At 37.1% G+C, this 19,721-nt stretch overlaps 1 long non-coding RNA gene across 1 annotated transcript in view; it reads left to right on the top strand.

The window, feature by feature from the left end:
• LOC146994409 (uncharacterized) overlaps positions 1-18,776 on the top strand; it is a 47,529-nt gene extending 28,753 nt beyond the window's left edge. Inside the window, exons 2-3 of the long non-coding RNA XR_015043872.1 lie at positions 5,239-5,340; positions 18,511-18,776. This is a non-coding gene — a long non-coding RNA (uncharacterized LOC146994409). The remainder of the gene's footprint in view (positions 1-5,238; positions 5,341-18,510) is intronic.
• Positions 18,777-19,721: the final 945 nt, after the last annotated feature.

The following is a 19,721-nucleotide window of genomic DNA, read 5'->3' as shown; positions in this document are numbered from 1 at the left end:
TTGTCTCATTCAGTAAAATAATTAGAGTCTTTAATCTCTTTCTCTTAAAAGTGCTCAAAAAATGAGTCCAGTTTTTAAAGACAAGCACTCGAAACTTTATACAAGGATACACAAATAGCATAGGATTATCGTGAAATAATTCATTTTCCATCTTGTATCAGAAATCAGTACGTCGAAAATCAAAAATACACATCTAGAAAACACTCAAGGATTTTCAACAGTAAGAATGTACAGTACCTATTCTGCTACATTAAAAATATATATTTTCCCTAATTTTAAAGTTCAATTCTGTTTGCCTAACGTTAAAGTCCAAAATTCCTGAAATTCACACACATTTTCAAACTTTATCACTCTCGTATTAACAAATAAGCAAACACAAATCAAAAACACTAATTAATCCTAGCACATAAAATTTAACTCCCTCCTTAAAAGGTAAATTACACAAAATAGGTAAATTCAAAATCCAAATTCAATTCTCGATCCGATCCCCCACTAAGCAGAGGTCACGGCACCAATGTTATGTTAAGTTTCGGTCACGGCACCAATGTTATGAAAAAATACCGTGAAAATTCAAACACAAAAAAAAATTACTTATCTGGTAAAGACATCTTGACCAATGTTATATCTTAAATTCATATAAAAAAATGTTAAATATGAAACTACTTGCCGTTAAAGGGAGTGATCGTATAGTGAAACGTGTACAGCATTTTTGCGTTGTGAAAAAAATGCATTCCGGGACCGCGCCGTGAGAGGATCGAAAACATAAAACATATACAAGATATAAAGGAAAAGTTCATATTAAATATATAAAGAAAACATACTGTAAGAGGTTCCAGATTAAATATCAGTTTATTCAATTACAACACAATAAGAAAAATCTTAACCTCATCTGAGAGTCTGCTCATTTAAATTCATAAAAAAAACTTAAGGTTTGTCTGGTGATTTAAAAGAAAGGGAAGGGAAACAATTTATGGCCTGAGAGTTAAATTTTAGATTCGACGTTGTTTTTACTGCTAAGGACGTTTTTGAAAAAACTTGCCTAAAGTTCCAACACACCAAAAAAAATAATACTTATCTTGAGGGGACATCTTGAAGTGGAGGAGAGCTCATATCTTAGCTCTATCCTTACGTCGCTTGGCAAATCCGCAAGGCAGAGACTCGAATTGGCACGACAATAAATTACATCAGCTATACCGTCAAATCTTACGCCTGCTACTGGTTTCCATAGAAGAAAATTGTTCCCACTGGAAGCAAGAGAACAGCTTACACCGCACGGCTGTCTGCCTAGACTCTCAGCTCCACCAAGGAAAACGTAGACAATTAAGCTAGGCATTTTAGAGAACGGCTAACGCAGGCTTCCAGTTGACTAAGGTGACATAATTCCTTCTGTTTTCAAGTCGGAGTTCAGAGGACATCGTCCTGACTTTTGCCGATACAGATAGAGACCCAAGTCTCTGTTAATTTTTTTGTTATTCGCTCAACAGTTTTTTTTTTCTTCGCATTTTTGAGAAAACCCGCGGCCGGGGAGCATAATTGCCGCTCCCCGCCGGAAGCACTGCTCGATGCCGACTAAATCTTTTCCTTTCTCCTTCGCAACACCCACAAGTTTTTTTCTCAGTCTCCGTCAACAAGTCCGTCAAGCCCGAAAGTCAGCGAATCCAAGCAGTGAGTGCCTAAGCGAGTCAAGAGTAAGTGTGTCTCGCCTCTTAACCAAACGCGGCCGGGGAGCATATTTGCCGCTCCCCGCCGGAAAACATCCCGCTTCGTATTTACATTTTGCCCAGCAAGCCCGAAAATCAGCGAGTCAGTCAGAGAGTGCCTAAGCGAGTCCAGAGTAAGTGTGTATCCAACTCGAATTTCCTTCGTCTCCTTCACAAAAACGGGCTCCCACTATGGCTTCACTTATCGCCCCCTTAATTATGGCAAATCTTCGTTTTCAACTCCAGAATGCGGAAATAAGGGTGATCGCGCATGCGCGCCCTTCTTCACTTAGCCAACAACCGGACCCTCAATCGCCAAAAACCTGAATGACTTACATTGAAAGACAAGTAGCAATCTTTGACCTTTCCGTCACGTACTTTCGTCTCTTAAGATCAACTAACAATGAAAATTCTTTCTCGAACATTCTAAAGCGCGCGAAATCATGACTTGGCGAAAATTGCCTCCCTTTCCCTGCTTCTTTCACAATGAATAAAAGTTTGTACAAGATTTGCAAATAAAAAATATTCATTTATACTAAATAATATTTCCAGAAGCATCTGTTTCTCCCCAAAATTAAAGCCTTAAATTAAATAATTCAGAATCAAAATAAAATTTAAATTTCCATAAATCATAAAATCATTCACCTAATTTTTTTTTTATAACGCTATCAGATAATTTCTCTACATAACATTAATCAGGCACGAGAATGTTCTGGTTATTTCCTTTTTCTCGAGATTTCTGGAAAGCAAAAGAGTAGAATTACAGTCACAGCTAACCCAGTAGTCAATTACGTTAATTCAGTTTAAATATAAATTAAGAGATATCTATTTATTAAACGCGCGTGCTTCTGCATTTATTACTTCTTCGGCGTAGCTTTCTCTAAAAACTCGTCACGCGCTGTATTGCGCGGAGAAGCAATTTTAATTGCAATTATACTAAAAATACAAAACTAAAAATCCGTAACAATATTCAATGTATTTTATACATATACAGTTGACTACTTGTAACTGAAAAATGGGCTCTGATTGAAGCCATATCAATCATGTCTGTCAGTTGTTAGAATGTATTGAAAGTTATATGTAGTTAAATCCAGTTATAACCACGTGCAGTGCTGATAAGGACCACGTGTTTCTGAGACTCCTTCTCCTTTATTTTCTTCTTTCTAGGTATTTCTTTCTCCTGATGAGGAGGACCTTTAGCTGCCCTCGAAATCGATTGAGTGTTTCATTATACTTACGCTAAATACAAGGTTGTTTTTACGATTTTGATTGTCACATTAGCGTGTTTCTCTTCTAGTCTAGTTTGTGCTATCAACCGGCATTTTCGAGAATATTTTACTGTTTATTGTTTTACCACGTGCACCATTGTATTTACTTCTTTCCACGTGGCTATTACCAGAGGGTATAAAAATCCGTTCAGTGGTTGCTTTCCATTATTTGAAGTTCAGATTTTGAGCGTGAAGGCGCATTTGCCCCTCGCTCCCTATTTTAACTTCGCTAATTTTTCTTGTCCTTTATGCTTGATCAGATAGCCTGGCTCAGTAAAAGTAGGCGGCCAGTGCAACTCTGATTAAAAATTCAGTTATAACCACGTGCAGTGCTGATAAGGACCACGTGTTTCTGAGACTCCTTCTCCTTTATTTTCTTCTTTCTAGGTATTTCTTTCTCCTGATGAGGAGGACCCTTTAGCTGCCCTCGAAATCGATTGAGTGTTTCATTATACTTACGCTAAATACAAGGTTGTTTTTACGATTTTGATTATATGTAGTGATTTATTTTTCTAACTTTCACCTAAATTAATTTTTGTTAGCACGTTAAAAAAACTTGTCATTGTAATAAATTTCATGGCAATAATAAAATTTTAATCTTCTCTTGAGTTTTCATCCTAAAAACTGCGAAAGATGGAAATTCTGTCAGGCTTATGACAAAGCAAAAATCCAGAGGAATTTAGGAACATTTATAAATTTGTTTCATTAATCTCATTGCATCTTCAAGCGTTTAAAAATATTGACTGATATAGCAAGTATATAAAATTGTTATTAAATGGAACTTCGTGAATAAGTTTTACCGCACGGTGTGTTTACAATCTTAATGACATAATTTGTGTTTGGAATTTATGAGTTTATTCTTTATAAGCACCTGAAATATCTCTCGACGTAAATTGGATAATCAAAATTCAGTATGCAAACTGCAAAACTTATGTTTACGAAGACTATAAAATTTTATGTAACTGAATTAGGAGTGTCACGCGATTTTTTTATTGGGAGCGCTAGAATAGTGTCTTGCATGACTCTCGTAAAACCGACCCTTTCTTAGAAAGAATATAATATCAACTAAAAATTGTATATTATTAGTATGTTATAGAACATTGTAGAACCTTTCTCCGTTTCTTATCCGAGATGTTTTCCATTTCCTGAATTCATTATGTCATGTGCCCTTGTGCTTTAATTTAAGGAACCAGCAACGTTGCACCTGCAATAGCTCGATAATATAGAACTGTCTAAGCATTGCACCGAAATCCTTTTGGCAAATCAGCCTGGCATTGACCAAAGCAAATTAGCATTAAAAAATGCCTTGCCTCAGCTACGGGTGGCTCCCTCTGGTGCTGAAGTTTCATACTATATTTTTGAGAGCTATGTTACTCTACAATTTTCTGATTCCCCCTCACATTAAAATTCAATACTTTGAAAGGTTTGAAGTACTTAAAATTATGTACCTGGAATGGCTATGGTATTATGTGTAAATATCATGAATTTCGTGATTACGTCGAAGAGAAGGACTTTATCTTTGTCCTGTGACCAGACTCCAGCCAGCATTATCTTTGTCCATTGACTGCATTGACATTATCTTTGTCCAAGTGACTAGACTCCAGCCAGGGAGAGTTCCCAAACTTGCAAATTATTTTACTTCTAAAAATGACAGACAAGCACCGAATCCTAGTGCTGTTTATCATGGTGGCACATGTCTTTTTATTAAAAATCATATTCCCCATCGCAGAATTGACACACTGAGTCTGAGCAGACTCGAGGCGACGATTATCGAAATTTTTATTCAAAATTCACCCTCCTTAATTTTGATCTCTGCCTATCTTCCACCTTTATCCAGAACAAGAGACAAATCTCCGGTGGAGGATTTTAAGAAACTGCTCAATTTATCAACCAATATCATTATCGCTGGTGATTTAAATTGTCACCACCAGGCTTGGCGTTGTAAAAATTCGAACACCGCTGGTCGTGGTCTCCTAAAACAGGCTCAGTGCGCTCAATTTAAAATTATACCGTCGGATTCACCCACACGATACGATGTAACTACAGTGGAACGGTGCTTCGGTACACCAGGGTACCTGGGCCGAAGGCCCTACCCCTTGTAGAATAGTTTAGACGTTTCGAATAGTTGATATGACATTAACTTTTATGATTTCATCATATTTTTTTATATATATATATATTTTTTAATTTTTTTTTGTAGATTTTTGGGTTTTTTGTATATTCTAAGTTATGATCCTATCTCCTGGACTAATCCAGGCTATCTTTTTCAGTTGCTGTAATGGACTGGAAGGACAGAAAGCTATCGAGTGGTGAAAAACCTGGAAGTCAAGATGTTATGACAAAAGCAGTGCACAAAGTGAGACCAGCCCTTGGTAAGTGTGAATATTTACATATAAACATACATATATGATATTACAAAAAAAAGATATATGATAATACAAAAGAAGGTGCTACATAGATATAGAAATACATTAAGCAGAAATGCATTACTATGCTATGGGGCCCACCAGCGGCCGAGCGGTAAAGTCGCTGAACACTGGTAGTTCGGTCCGAGGTTCGAATCCCGCGAACGGGCTGGCTGCATGGGGTGTTTTCGTGGTTTTCCCCATGTGTAACGTGTATACGAGCCAGTTTCCCTTAGAAAGTCCTCCACGAAAGGCATCCCTCCTCTTAGGCAGATAGCCCTAGTGTGCTTTGCCATAATTAAATACACCACACCAACTATGCTATGCTACATAATCCACTCATTTAGAATGGCCAGTGGTCTGTGTTCGTTTTCCAGATTGTATGGGTCGTACTCAGGTATCTTAATGGCAGGGTTTTGGATTGCTAACTGCCTGCAGTGAAATCTCTTGGCTATTTGATAGTAAACAGACTTAAGAGGGCGTACGCCCAGTTCTTCATGTATTTTATTATTGCGCACATACCAAGGTGCATTAGCTATTTGCCTGAGAATACAGTTTTGTGCTATTTGCAGTTTACCCCGATACCTATTGCATGAGTACGCCCATACAGGACATGCATAGCATAGTAATGGACGCAATATGGATTTATAAATGAGTAACTTGTTATCTATTGACAAAACACTGTTTCGAGCAATTAAGGGGAAGAGTTGAGCTTTACGGGCTCGAAACTTATTGATAATATATGTTATGTGTGGGTTCCATGACAGAGTTTTATTGAGGATCACCCCAAGATAAGGGACTTGCTGGGCCCAGGGGATGGAGCTGCCGTACATAACCAGGTTTTTTTTGAACTTCTTCTTCCTGGTAAACAGGATGGCTTGAGTTTTATCTATGTTGACCTTAATCTTCCATTGAGTGAGCCAAGTCTCCAGTGAATGTATGTAATTTTGTAAATGTTGGATAGCTGAACCAGCAAATGCACTTTGTGTGAGGATTGCTGTGTCATCGGCATACATGGCCAGTGTTGTGTTCTGTGTTGTAGGGATGTCGTTCACGTAAATATTAAAGTAAGTGGGCCCTAAAAGGGACCCCTGAGGGACCCCCGCCCTTATAGGGTGTACAGTAGAATTTGTTCCAGAGACGTAAACGACAAAGTTTCTACCTGTTAGGTAGGATTTGGTTATGTTTGTGATGTAATCTGGGAAGCCCAGATTGTGTATTTTGTAAACAAGTGCCTCCAGCCAGACTCGATCAAAGGCCTTGGCTATGTCAATAAACAGACCACCAGTGACTCTCTTCTTGTGTAGACCTTCAGAGATGAGCTCTACCACTCTGTACAGTTAGTTGGTTGTTCCCAAGCCTTTCCGGAAACCGAATTGACTTGGGATGAGGATGCTATTTCGCTCCAGATGGTCGTTGATTCTGTGAAGGAGTGTTGATTCGTAGATCTTGCTCATGGAGGAGAGTAGACTGATCGGTCGATAAGCCTCGGGGTCTGATGATGACTTTCCTGGCTTGAGGATGGGTATGATCTTCGCAGTTTTCCATGCTTGTGGAAAATATTATAGCTGCATAATCTTAGTGAAGAGCTTCGCTAGTACGAAAAGAATCTTCAATGGAAGTTTCTTCAGCATGGAATTAGTAATGCCATCCAGGCCAGGGCTCTTCTTCGTCTTGAGTTTATTGACATAGTCAACAACCTCCGAAGGCATGACCGGAGGGATGTTGTTTATGTTTGTATCTGTTGTGATGCTGTTGTGAAATGTGTAAACAATGTGTTCTGTTGATGTATCATGTATGTTGTTCGTGCAAAACTGACATTCCAGTTGCTGTGCTAACAATTCTGCTTTCTCAGTTTCAGTGCAGTGAATCCTCGTGGGGCCTTTAAGGGGCGGAATTTTATTGTAGCATTTAGTATACCTAGAGACAGCTTTCCACAGTGAGTTGTCATCTGTGGAAAGTGAGTTAAGGTAGCTGGTCCAGCTTTGCTGTGCTTGTTCTCGTGTAAGAGACTTGACTGCATTAGATAGGCGATTAAACTGTTGTTTATCCTCTCTGCACCTAGTGCGTTGGAAACGTCTACGTGCTGCATTTCTTTGCTTGATTAATGCTTCCAAATCTCTGCTCCTTGTCTGCTTCCTTTTTTTGAATTTCAAATTTGGCTCCGTCATGTGCGGTGTTGATTTTTTGGGTAAGCTCCTGAATAAAACTATCAATGTCATCCCCAGTCTGTATCGTAGGGAGTGTATAGTGTATGTTGTTGAGAGCTTTGGCAAATATATGGCAGTCGATCCTAAAGACTCTTGTGTCTGTTGTGGTACACCTACTAATGTCCAGAATCATCTTAACCGGATTATGATCCGATGACAATTCGTCCAGCACGGAAATATCCAGTGGGACACTGGTATTTCCGAGCAGGAAGAAGTCAAAGATCCCGGTGGACCTAGTGGTGTACCGTGTTGGGGTTTTTGGAGCTGCTATGCGTAATCCAGCCGAGTGGGCTAAGTTGAAAATTACACGTCCAGTGTCGTTTGAATTGTAGCAGTTCCACGCGCGGTGTCGTGCATTTAAGTCTCCACCTAGGATAATGTGTTTACCAAGACTGAGTAAAATTTTAAGTCCGCCAGGACTGCAGATACATGACGTCCTGGGGGAATGTAAGTGGAGACAAGAATGTATGTTGTGGAAGTGTTTGTTGTGAGTGAGATTGCAGAGGCCTCCACGACCGAAAGCTGCGGTATTGTGACAGGAATATGTGGGATGCAGCGTTTAATCAGGAGTGCAGTTCCACTCCCTCTCGGGCGGGAAATTGACGGAGATCTGTTTGAACGATGCACTATGTAATTTTGCACATAAATTGGTGTGGCTGGGCCAAGTTTGTGTTCTTGTAGGAACATAACATCAGGAGTGTACTCATTTATAAAATCTCTTAGCTCGTGAATTCTATGAGGTAATCCATTTGCGTTCCATGTAATTATATTCAAAACATTATTCACATTATACATTATTTACATTAGTGGCAGATCCAAAGATTTCTTCAAACAATTCAAATAAAATAAATAATTTATCTACAGTGTTTTGGGTAGCCTGTAGGTCAGGCATTTTGTTTGATATTTTACGCAAAACATTGACAAAGGATATGCCATTGAACATATTTACAATATCTTTTACAAGTTTGGATACCTCAAATAGGCCAGATAGGCCAACATCATTACTGTTACATGGTTTGTTTATTTTTTTTTCATTTTTTACAATTTTCTCACTATTAACTGATTCCTCAGTAATCTGGGTGGTTTTCCCTCTAGCTACATTTGCATAGGAAACTCCAGCTTTTACAAAACTGCCCTTAACAGGTTGATTACTATTATTGTTAGTCATGATTTTTTACTTTGTAATCTGGCACCTTGGGGAGCTGGGAATTTAGGGCATCCGCGATAATTCGCAGGATGTCCAGTCTGCCCACAGTTGCAACATTTAACATTTTCTATGAATTTGCTGACACATTCTTCAGTTTTCTGGGTGCCAGCGCATTTAACACATTGAGATTTTAGTTTGCAGTTATCTGATGAGTGATGGAAGTGCTGGCAGTTGTGACACTGCACAACACTCCCATTTACTCGATAAGGTTTAAAACTAACAAAAAAGTTTAGAAACTTAGTTAAATCATATATTTTTTCAACTTCCGGAGTTTTTTCGATGTGAATTTGAAACAAGGGCATGGGGACTCTTGTCCGAATACGGTGCATTTGAGCTACTTTTCTTATTTTATAGCCCATCCTAGTGAGCTCTTCATGGATATCTTCCGAGGAGCAGTCTATTGGCATACCTCTTAAGACCACTTTGGGTGGTTTGTCTAATTTGGATAGTATTATATAGTGATCAATTTTCTTTTCATCCAGGAATTTGGTAATTACCCGGTGATCGTCCTCAGTGTTGGGGAAGATTTTTAGAAAGTCCCCCTGCACCTTGCCCGCAAATTCACATTTAACATCGGTACGTAGCACCTTCATAAATTCATTGAATTTCATGTCCGGTTTGACCATGATAGGTTTAGGTTTAGAAACCTTAACATAAACATTATCCATAATAACATCATTAGTATCATCATCAGTTTTAGAATTTGTATCATTTGTACTCAATTTTTCAAATTTATTTGCCAATGGCAATTCAGTATTACATTTTATTAGCTTACTAGGGCGCGCAGTATTCTTAGGAAGAATAAACCCGTCTGCGTCCCTATCGTCATTAATTGATCTTTTTTAATTGATCTTTTGGCCAATTTTTAGATGGGCGCTTAGGCCTAGGTTTAATTATCTCAGCCTGATTACCATTCTGGCCAGCATTGCAATTCACTAATTCATTAGCCATATCATTATTTTTACCATTACTCAAATCATTAGCAACAGAAAACATATTATTTATAAATACATTTCTATGTACAAGTTTAACATTATCAGTATTAACATTATTACCAAGAGCAGAAGCAGCACTTTGGCACTTACCTTGAATATTTTCTCTTAGGGCCGTTCCCACACGTTGTTGTCTCTCCAGGGTCTCCCGGACAATCTTAGCATTTGCCTCGTCAGTCATCGATCCGAGAATGTTCTTGCACAAGTTGCCTCGCGCGATCATATCCGTGTTGATTGTATTAATAAACGCAACACCGCGACAGACATCTTCTTGAGTCCATATTTCCTTTCCAAGCACCTCTTGCCAATCCGGATCCAGAGTACAGTTTCCATATTCAAGTATATCAGAACCAAAATCACATAATTTGATGCAGGCAGTCGTCGATGTATCCATTTTTTGTTTATCTGGCAGCGGCGGAAACTCGTTACCCACCATGTGGGTCGAAGTCACACTTCACCTGATTCACTAAAAAATCGAGAAAAAACACTCACGAAAACACAAAAGGAGCACTTCACTATTACCGAGAAATAATCATAGATCCAAAAGATACGTGTAAATCCAATACAGGAGCACTAAAACAGTTGAAAAATAGCCACAACACAAAACCATCCAAGATGGCGGCGAAAATGGCTCACAGAGCACGAGGTTGAACACGGAGCACAGCGAAAACACGTCCGTCACTCACCAAGTCACCAGCCGAACTCCTCCAAAAAAACCCAAAAAACACGATACGATGTACGGGGAGCCCCTTCTTATATTGATTTGGCTTTTTTCAAAATATTCCTTTTGACTATCACGTGACTGTGGAAAGTTGTCTATCCTAAGATTACAACCCCGTTCTCATCGACCCTAACTGTAATTCTTTTAATCAAAATTCTCCGGCACTCGTCTCTACAAATTGGGACAATTTTCGATATAAGCTTAACAGTAAAAGTTTTCCCTCCCTCGAAATTAAATCTAGTGATGATTTTGACAAGGCTGTTGATCAGTTAACTTTTATCCTAACATGTACTTTTAAAGTAGTATCAAAACCCCCCAATTTTAATAAACTTCCAGCTGAAATCAAACTCAAAATTCGCGAAAAGAATAAAGCACGAAGGGTTTGGCAAAAAATTAGAAGTTCTCACTTAAAATTACTACTCCGTGCTCTCCAAAATGAGATGAAGGCTTCATGTGACCAGTTCAATCAATCACGATACTCTGATAACATTCAGTCCCTAACGACCACAGCACGTCAAAGACTGTTGTGGTCTTTGACGTGCATTAGCCACACTTCGCAAACACAAATCTCACATTTCGTCCTTAGCTAAGAACGCAGTGGTGACTCATACAGACACGGAGAAAGTTTAATTAATTGCTGATAGTCTGCAAACACGATTCACACCCCAAAATGAAGGTGGTGGTTGTGGTGTATTTAATTATGGCAAAGCTCACTACGGCTATCTGCCTAAGGGGAGGGATGCCTTCGTGGAGGACGTTCTAAGGGAACTGGCTCGTATACACGTTACACATGGGGAAAACCACGAAAACACCCGTGCAGCCAGCCCGTTCGCGGGATTCGAACCTCGGACCGAACTACCAGTGTTCAGCGACTTTACCGCTCGGCCGCTGGTGGGCCTTCCCCAAAATGAAGGAATTTTTGCTAATACCGCAAATTCCTTCCAACTACATGTTGAAAGATTTCTAAACTCTTCACGTCAGAGAGGCGAATATATCGCTAAATTAAATCCTAAGATTGCGCCTGGATTGGACTCTATTTCTAAACGCAGGATTAAATACCTACCCACCAGCTATCTATTTCTCTTAGTAATGGTCATAAATTATATGTTACTGCATTGCTATTTTCCTCAAAGCTGGAAGAGAGCACTTTTGTACCTATTCCGAAACCTGGCCAGTGCCATTCAAATCGTCAAAATTATAGACCTATCAGTCTCCTATCTTCGCTATCAAAGATTTTCGAATTTGTGCTACTTAAACGCCTGAATGATTTCTCCGGAGCCAAAAAGTCCTTATTGACGAGTAATTTGGTTTCCGAGCAAAATACTGCACAACGCACCAGCTTCTGAGGACAGTGGAGTTTATTCACGAAGGCTTTCGTAGCAAAATGCTTATTGGCTCCTTTTTTTTTTGACACAGCCAAAGCATTTGATAGGACTTGGCATACGGGTATTATTTTCAAGCTTATGCGACTTGGTATTCCGGCTCAACTTATTCACATAATTAACTCGTATCTCACTAATCGTTCTTTCTCAGTACGAGTTAATTCCATCCTTTCGGCTCCCCGTCCAATTCTAAGTGGCGTAGCTCAAGGTAGTCTACTTGGACCGACTATATTCAACATCTTTATCAACGACATTCCAAAATCACCCATTGTTACTCTAGCACTCTATGCAGATGATACGGCCATCCTAAGAAAACACAAAAATTTAAATGTTCTGGTTCACAATATTCAGAGTTATCTCCATAGCCTTGAGCACTGACTCATTACTTGGAAAATCAAGATTAACGTCGCTAAATGTGCTGCCATGATATTAACACGCTCCCGAATCTCGTACCCTACCATTAATATAAAGTTCTTCGATGACTATTTTCCCTGGTTAAATTCATATAAGTATCTAGAAGTGGTACTTGATTCCAAATTAATCTGGCTTCTTCATATTGATTATGCATTGATTCATTGCACCATCTGGTGTACAGCTGTAAAAACACACATATTAAAAAATTCAAGACTTTCAAAGTAAGACCCTGCGTTTAGTCCTTAATGCAGCATACTATATCCGTACTGATGTGATTCATTCGGATCTTAACATTAAACCCATAGACGTTGTTATTTAAAACCTTAGTCAAAATTTATTCCTCAAAATTGAACAGACTGATAATCGTGCACTTCAACTATTTGCAGCTCGCAGAAAAGATCTCGCTCCATCATGGGACGCGAATACGGCATGTAGTATGCTCCAGCTAAAAGGCGTAGACACGCCCCTCTGTTCTCAGTTCCAGCGCCGGCCATGAAGGACGTACTTAGCCATGTAATTGCTCTACCATTCTCGTACTCCAGTATTACTGAAAAGTGGTCACCTCTGCATTCTTATCAATCTGTTCACTATTTAATCACATCATGCCCGCTGCCGATATTTCGTCGCGAAAATTTAATCTTTACTTCGCTATGATTAGTGTCATATGCCAACGAGCCTATTAATCTGTAAAATCTTTCCTTTCCACTTTTTGCTTTAGTGTCGTATTTATGTGTTATATATATATAAATATATATAAAACACATAAAATAAAAATTACAAAAAAAGTTTAAAATCACAAAACTTCCAAAAAATATCAAAACTTGATTTTCCTATCAATAAACTTTCTCGAGCTAATGTAGCTCCCTCTAGTGTGCATCATGATAACGAATTATGCAATTTTCCTGTTCTACTCACTACTTGGATATTTTTCTGATGTGGATGTACATGGTTTTGAACCATAGGCAATCCTTAACTTACAATCATTGGCATTGGCAAATCCGCAAATAACCATTTATTTTGACAAAAAAATGCTTTATATCTCTTTGAGGGAAAATTGTGGTTTTGAAACGCAATTTATATCATTGATATGCTTTGTGTCTAGATTGTCATTAGTATGTCATTAACTACAAATATTTTTGCGAACTTTGATTTGCAGGGGGGAGTGACGACAGTTCCATCAATTAAAAGTTGGCGGAAATTGTCATAAAATTCAAAACATCAAAACATTTTTTTCAAAGATATATGCTTAAATTTCCACGATTTTTCAGCTGACTCAAAATTAATAATATGAGAGTTCTGGAAGATTTTCGAAAACTAAAGTTAGGCTAGATATAAAACCGACCAAGTACGTTTCATTCGAGAGATCGGAATCATCACTTTGTAAAGAAATTTGCAACCTCGCGTAAATAGTCTTTGTTTCATCTATGACCTGTGCCCTAGGACTCTCAGATTCAAGGCCTTAAAATCCTGTCGATAAGGAAGGACCTGCACGAAGATGTAAATAAATTCGCAATAGTACATGAAAGTAAAATAAGAATTTCTTGTAGCTCCTAAGAGGCACTAATTGACATAAATTTCGCAATACCTACTGGAAATTATAGCAGCATTTCACACATAAAAATAGCAATACAGTGAATACTTTAAAATGCAAAGAACAATATATTTGCAAGTACCATTTCTACTTTGATTTCGCAATGGTGGCAAACGACATGTTTGCAAAGCAGAAGCAGTATTGAACGATATTACCTTTACTTCCTACATCCCACTTGAATGTTGCTTATGTCAGACACCTGTACTTATGGAGGGAATAAAGGTCTCCTTAAGTACAGGTGTCTGGCAGAAACAACCAAAATGGTTTTCCAAAAGGGATTGTAAAATGGTCCTAAACGGATTGAGAACATATTTTTTTCGTGATGTCTGTACGAACATACTTAATTATTTATCTGGCATAACTCAGAAACGAGTAGCCCTGGAACATTGGAATTTAGTGTACGAGACTGCATCTAGTTGTGATCTAGTTAGTTTTGAGATTTTTACATCTAGTTGTGCTCCTTCCGTTTTCGTTGCAATTGGCAGCAGTAACATATATACATACGTTTATTCAGACTCTGTTACCCGGCTCGATGAGTACAGTGTTTCTTATATATTGCTAAATTGTGCATGTTGTGCTTGCAAGATGATTGAATATTGTTTTTCTTATGTTCCGGGTTTTGTGCCTTTAGTTAATCTGCATGTAATAGTTTTAAAACTATCATATATGTAAAATCTGAGGTGGCGCTAGGCCTACTGAAGCCGTCATTTATTTACATTTCAACATCTTAGTAGACAGCTGAGTTAATTCATTTGACGCACCTACAGCAGTGTCTTTTTGCATATTCACACGAAACGTTAACGTTTCATTTCGTGCGCCGAAAATTCTTCCTACTAGCTGGCCCAACCACTCCAATTCGCACAAAAACTCTAATTTTAAATGCAAGAATAGTTTTTTTAACGGTTTTGAACTGTATTTGTTTTTTATGTTTTTGTGTATTCTACAATTTTTAATTATGATCATTTTAACTATTTTTCTTTATCCCAAAGTGAGAACAAAATTAACTGAATGAGAATTATATCTCTGTTGAAATTTAAGGATATATGTTTAAATGAAATGCAGCAAAAAAATGTTTATAATTTAAGTTCTTTAAATTCGCCTCGAAATTAAACTTCTCCAGGGGGTAAAAAGATTATAATATTTTAAATTTATTTCTTCCAGTTGATTAAACTTATTCTACTAAAAAGTTTGATAAAAAACTACACACTTTTTGCCCAAAAGGGTTTGTTAAGGAACGTACGCTCTCGATGACCTCGTAGTATACCAGCCTGTTGTTACACTCTCTCCTACTAACCCATTTTTTTGTTTTGTTTTATTTTTTAGCTTCATTCTTAAGCATCATTTTTTCGCACTTAAAATATATACATTTCTACAGCACAATTACAAAATTTTAACAGCAGCATGGTAGTAGTACACGTTTAGAATTCCTGATGCAGCAATAGGTATTGACATACATCTTCCTAGTTTTTTTCAGTCTTTTCTCAGCTCATGATATCACTATTCAGTTTACTACAATTACTTACCGCTACTAACTTTATAAAACATCTTTCTCTTTTAGCGTGTTAGATTAGTATTAACTGGAAATAATTGAATTTATTGAAGAAATACTAAAAATGAAACTTCTCATTCACCTTTTTCACCATTTTATAACGGCCAAATGAGGAATGAAAATCCTTTCAAATAGTTGCCTTTTTTTGGTTAATAAATCTTATTCTTTTCCCCTTATGACTTGTGGTATTAATCTCTGCTGTTAAACAAATTCGGAACTAGATGTGTTTTTAAACATCGGGTATGTCAAAATAATTAAAACGTATAAAATAAAATTTTATTAAACTCTTCGGAGCAGGCGTGGACTAATGGTTGCACAATAAACTGGGATAAGCCTTTCACATTTCCAAAAATGTAACGCTATCTCTCTCAGTCACATTTTAGCATAAAAAATATTCGAGCTTTTAACAGCTACCGTAGTAGATCGTCATTGATAATTAAATGTCTTTGACACTTGACGGCAAGGAGGTTAGAATACATGGAGATGCCCTGCACGCAGTCAAAGTGAAGTCAAAAAAGGGGAAAAGCATGCCCTTAGTAGTCGTGGCTTAGAAAGATTGACGTGCTCTAACCACACCCAATTTTGTTTCTGGTAGTCGTAAAGGATCGCAGATTCTTCAGGTCCTCTTTCCTTTACTTTTCTCGCCATTTCATTTTATTTCTACATTATGTAATTAATATAATTTCTAATTTATGTAATAGCAATAATTTCTACATTATGTAATTGCATGCTGTAATTAATGAATGCTAGCATTAAAAGTATTGTGAACACAGAACAGGATTATAATTTACTTTTTCTAAGTATATATAATTCTCAAATTTTTCATGTTATAAATATTACTTATGTTTCAAAAAAACTTAATTTGAATAAAATATGTAAATTTTACGTTGTTATTTTAAAACTCACACAACAAATTTGACTAAAAATCAAATCCAGTTATCATATATTTACTTGAGCAAAAATTAAAATGTAGTTAAACACATAAAAGGTAAAACCTGTAATGTAATTATGATCAGACATTAAAGTAAACTGTTTTCTTTTCCATGGAGAGCTAGCCACGCCCCCTCCACTTGTTTACTTCTCGTTTTGCCATCTCATATAAGTTAATTACGAATATCAGTTTTATTATTACTATGAAAAGGTAAATATGAGAACTATATATGTTTCTTCGTGTACTTTACACAAAGAAAATACTCAAACTCTTTCTTGAAGGCCATTGAAACACACATTTTGATTATTCTACTTGTTTATGCACGTTTTAAAACATTCTTTTACATGGACATGAAGTCAGAAATGTAGACATTATTTCGCTGCAACAATTCTGTGCCTTTCAGGCGTTTCACATCTACGCATACAAAATCAGAAAACACACTGAGAACTTGAAACCAGCTGGCGTTTTACCTCACTTCCCTTAGTGAGGTAATTGTTTCCTTCCCCCTGCTTCACTTTCTTTGCACTCCAATAGCAGAGACGCCATCTCCATGTATTCTAACCTCCTTGCTTGATGGCCTTTAGCCCCTTAGACACTTGGAATAGTAATATACTCCTGCGCTACCCACTACTTTTTTATCACTAGCCAAGTACTGGGTTTTCGAGAAATCCTTCTTTAAAGCTAGAACCTATATCATAAAAAGTTAGATTTATTTTTCTATTAATGTTTATTTCTCACATAAAAACCGGTGGAAATTCAGTCATCCAAATTTAGATATCTTTGAATAAAATTTCATAAATAATGGAATAAATGGGAAATACTTTAATCAATATTAATGGTTATTTATCCGAAGTTAAATTTTTAAACTATCCTTTAAAATATCAGAGAATAGTCCGTAAAATTACCGATATTTATTAAATATTTATTAATATTTATTAATTTCACAATTTAAAAATAAAATTAAAAATCAGTAATCTAGAAATTTGTTTAATTTTAATTTGAGTTTAGGGACTTAAGATTTTTGGTTTTTGTATCTAGTTGTTTTGACCCTTAAGGTTGCTTAACTTTTTGCACTTTTGGAGTGTTAAATTTTTATTTTCTTAATTTTGAGTAATTTAATTTGTATACCTCTTTCTTTTAACGTTAAACGAATACATACTTTCTGACTGGCGGTAGAAGAAAAATAATTTGATTTGATTTGTATTTCTTTTTGGATAACTTGTGTTTAGTCTCAATTTGTGGCTGAGGAAACAATTATTTCAGTGCTGACGTTTTTATTATGACTTATAATGTTGTGTAATTAGTAGCTTCGTTTTTTTTTAAGTTCCCAAAGTCATTTTGTATTAACTTAGTTCAGAGATTTTCACCCCTTGCCCTCTTTCCTTCTACTAAAATTCCTTTCTACTAAGCGTTCCACCATGTTAGGGGGGCGAAGTGCTTGATAGTTTTACCATGTGGTTTTCACGAAAAGAGGACCCTGTTTCGATGGACCAGGCTAGCAGGGTGATGTTCTACAGCATACTTATGGTGGGGGAAAATATACGTTGAGACAGAAGATCTGCATTATCGACTGGGACCCTGGAGCGAGGCTAGTTTCTTCCCCCGTTTCCGCCTGCAGTTTTGATGACACTTTGGTGTGGCCTTGGAGGTTGAACGATGGAATGGTGAGGAACGGCCCCTTTTGGTAGTCGGGAAACCCCTTCCCGTGAAGATCCAGCAATTCTTTAGATCCAGAGTGTGGGTTGCCTTTTTTTGGCTTCCTGCTAGTCAACATCTACGCCAAATTTTCAAAAAACGCGCCAGCTACTAAAACGGCTGCGCAGTGTTTTTCGGGAGACAGAGACGGAAACGACAGAAAAGAGAGGGAGAAAAGAAATTTCACGAGAACATAAAAGATGTCAACTTGGGCGAGCAGCTCCGAGGTGAGCCTCATCATAGACGTAGTAACGTAAATTAACCCGCACTGAAGAGAGGTTGCAGCATCTATATTTTCATCCTAAAATTTACGCTGTCATGATGGGCTGTGGAGGAAGACCTGTGTCCTACTGGTTGGAAGAAGTAATAGGAGGGAAGCCTGGCCTCCGAAACAATAGCTTTGTTGAATTTCGTCAACCTAACTTTTTTTGTTTTCTAATTTCAGATACTATCCCAAGTTTTCCTTGAGAAAAAATGTTCGCTATCAAGTACTCTAACAAAACTAAAATGCATGATGGATACCCAAATCCGGATTTGTGTAGCATCTTATTATATATGTTAAAGAAGGGTCCTTTTCTGTTGTTTTCAAATTAGTTCTTTAATTGATCCAGCCACCACGTTTAAATTGTAAGGTATAGTGAGGTCATGACTCTCTTTTCTGTTTTGTAATAATAATATTTTCCTACCTTAAATAAACGTATGTTGATTGTATTTATTGTAATTACCTTTTGCACTGGACCTTAAACATAGAATGGGTTTTGTTTTACACAACGCAACTTCCTGGAATTTAGAATTGTTTACATATTTTGTATTTATGTGTCACTATGTCCCCGGCTCACAATACCTAGTATGTTATTGTTACAATATTGATTGATATGTTCAGTTAAGTGACTTATACACACAGTTGCCTACCTCATAACCCAGAATGAACTTTTGCTCTAGTTGTTTTACAGATATGGTGTTCATTTGTAATTATTAAGTATGAATGTATGTTGTTTTATATAACATAAAATAATGGTGTCGCCAATGCCAATGATTTGAAAATTTCGGAGTGCCTATGGTTCAAAACCATTTACCTCCACATCAGAATTACTAAAAGTGAGCAGAAATAGGAAAAATTTGGCATAAGTGACTTACTTGATGCACACTAGAGGGAGCCACTGGCTCGAGAAAGTTTAAGGATAGAGATGAGAAATAAAAAACTTAAGTATCATAATATTTTTATAAGTTTTTAGGTTTTATAATTTTTTTTTTTTTTTGTATTTTATATTTTATACTTTTTTGGTTTATATAAATTTTTTATACACAATACAAACACTAAAGCAAAAAGCGGAGAGGAAAGAGTTTAAGATTAATAGGCTCATTGGCATGTGGCTTGTGTAGGATAGTGCAAATAATAAAATATGAACGCGTTGAAAATATTCATAGGCAGATTTTAAAAATCTGCGGGAGATGTAATTCTATGCGAACAGATTGATAACTTTGCTAGAAGATCTTGAATGCAGGTAGTGATGGTGATAAGGCAATTATATGGCAGCTCGCTGAAGAGACGTCCTTCCTTCATGGCGCGGAGGCTGGAACTGAGGTAGATGCCAATGCCAATGATTTAAAAATTTCGGAGTTCCTATGGTTCAAAACCATCTACCTCCTCATCAG

This window comes from Stegodyphus dumicola, chromosome 11 (assembly GCF_044657685.1).
Source record: "Stegodyphus dumicola isolate Sdum_Otavi_A_Nest chromosome 11, ASM4465768v1".
Lineage (NCBI taxonomy): Eukaryota > Metazoa > Arthropoda > Arachnida > Araneae > Eresidae > Stegodyphus > Stegodyphus dumicola.
This window is presented reverse-complemented; position numbering and strand designations above follow the sequence as displayed.